Raw genomic sequence first — 1,361 nt, forward strand, 5'->3', positions numbered from 1 at the left:
TGAATCTTTTCACGTCTTGGCGGCTGCCTCCATGAGCACTGATTATGGAGCTAAGCAAGACCAAATCTTTGATAACTTCAGTCTTTCCGCCATTTATCTATCGGTCCATTGATGAGGATTTGGGTCTTCTTGACATTGAGTTGTAATCCACACTGAAGGCTGCAAGTCTTGGCCTTCATTAACAATTTTTTTTTTCCTCAGGATAGTCGTGTTCTGAATTTTGGAGGATGAAATCTCAAAGAGTACCAAGTTATTCCATGGGTGAAACGGGAAAACCGTGATGGTGGCTTTTTCTGGGATTTCTGTGATGTTGGTTTGGAGTGCATGACCTCCCTCACGGGGCTTTACTATTCCCAGGTCATTTCATAGTAGATAGACACCTGAATTCAACCCCCCACCCCACTTATGATTGGAGAAACTCCTCATCTTTCCAGAGCTTCATTTCCTGATGAAAAAATGTCTTATTAACCTTTTCACGCCCTTGTAAGGATTTTATGAGCTGCTGTGTAAAATGCAGAAATCATAAAGGACCATTTATGGATCATGCCATCTTATGAGACTCTCCTTGCGCAGGACCAAATGCAAGCGTTAGGAGACAACTGTGTCTAACTTATTGATGACAAGGCATGAGTCACGGGAGAGCCGCATGGTTCACAAGGACACGACAGGGTTTAAAGGATGCTGGTAAAGCAAAGGGGGGTCTGATGTCAGGCATTTAGGCAATTTAACAAATTTAAGTCAAATATTCAGGCTTTTGTGAGAAGGTCATTTTTGGTCAGTGTAAAAAGGGCATGTCAGAATTGCCCTTCATCTAACGTCACAAGAGGTGGGAGAGAGAATTGAGATCAACATTAGCCCAAGGTTAATTCCTATGAGGTAGAGGTCACACAAGCCTCCTCTTCCAATTTTTTTAAACCACTTCCGAATCCAGCTGTCCTTCCTCTACTTTTTACCAGTTCCACCCAAAACCGTCTGCACTTGGCGCCTCTGCTGGGTTGAATGATTTTTGTTTTTCAATAGCTGCACAGAACTCACCATCTGTGCTTGCGTTTCTAGGGTTTATTCTGAACACAGCAGGTTACAATCCAGGGCGAGGAACCAGCCAGGATACAGTTCTTCAGTCAGGATAGCTTCTCTCTGGACTCTTCACCCATTTGGCCCTCAGCCTGTACTCTTCTCAAACAAGTGTTACAAAGCTCTTTAGTTTCACCAATAAGGGTATGCAGACACCCCACTCTGCCTCCTGCCTGAAGGCATTGGGCTTTCTCACTGCATGAGCCAGCAGACTAACTAGAGACAGCTAATACCTTGGGTCAGGAAGCCCACCACCCTGCCTCCTGCTACTCTAGTCAGGCACAGGT

Source organism: Tenrec ecaudatus, unplaced genomic scaffold, assembly GCF_050624435.1.
Source record: "Tenrec ecaudatus isolate mTenEca1 unplaced genomic scaffold, mTenEca1.hap1 Scaffold_2127, whole genome shotgun sequence".
NCBI classification, from domain to species: Eukaryota; Metazoa; Chordata; class Mammalia; order Afrosoricida; family Tenrecidae; genus Tenrec; species Tenrec ecaudatus.